We start from the raw sequence: 707 nt of genomic DNA, 5'->3' as shown, positions 1-707 counted from the left end.
CGAGAAGTGGGAGGTGGCGACTCCTGGCCTTGAACTTTCACTTTGTAAGGGCCTCTTGGTCAACCAACTCCTCAGCCACTGCCATCTTGAAACCTTGCCCCCTTCCCGCATATGCGATTTTGTGAAATGCTGCCACGTTACCCTTTACAGGGTTGTACTTATTCACATGTCCCCTAGCCATGCATGGGAGGCTTGTCTATCCACTGCATTACCATCAGAATGTATTGTTATATTTTTTAAATTCTGAAGATATTGGTTGAGTGTGGTGGCTCACGCCTACAATCCTAGCACTGTGCAGCTAAGGCGAGTGGATCACTTGAGGAATTCCAGACCAGCCTGGGCAACATAGTTAAACCTCATCTCTACAAAAATACAAAACGTTAGCAGGGTGTTGTGGCACAACCATGATCGCACCGCTGCACTCTGGCCTGGGTGACAGAGTGAGTCTCTGTCTTAAAAAACAAAATAAAAGAAAATATGATAGATGAGAAATGGTATTTTAGTGTAGTTTTAATTGACATTTCTTTCTTTTTTTTTTTTTTTGAGATGAAGTCTCCCTCTGTCGCCCAGGCTGGAGTGCAGTGGCCGGATCTCGGCTCACTCCAAGCTCTGCCTCCCAGGTTCACGCCATTCTCCTGCCTCAGCCTCCCGAGTAGCTGGGACTACAGGTGCCGCCACCTCGCCCGGCTAATTTTTTGTATTTTTTT

At 46.8% G+C, this 707-nt stretch overlaps 1 pseudogene; it reads right to left on the bottom strand.

Moving 5' to 3' along the window:
- LOC105540013 overlaps nucleotides 1–707 on the bottom strand; it is a 16,199-nt pseudogene that overhangs the window by 13,559 nt on the left and 1,933 nt on the right.

Source organism: Mandrillus leucophaeus, unplaced genomic scaffold (genome assembly GCF_000951045.1).
Source record: "Mandrillus leucophaeus isolate KB7577 unplaced genomic scaffold, Mleu.le_1.0 Scaffold213, whole genome shotgun sequence".
Taxonomy (NCBI): domain Eukaryota; kingdom Metazoa; phylum Chordata; class Mammalia; order Primates; family Cercopithecidae; genus Mandrillus; species Mandrillus leucophaeus.
The sequence above is the reverse complement of the archived record's forward strand: the minus strand, read 5'-3'. Positions and strand labels throughout refer to the sequence as shown.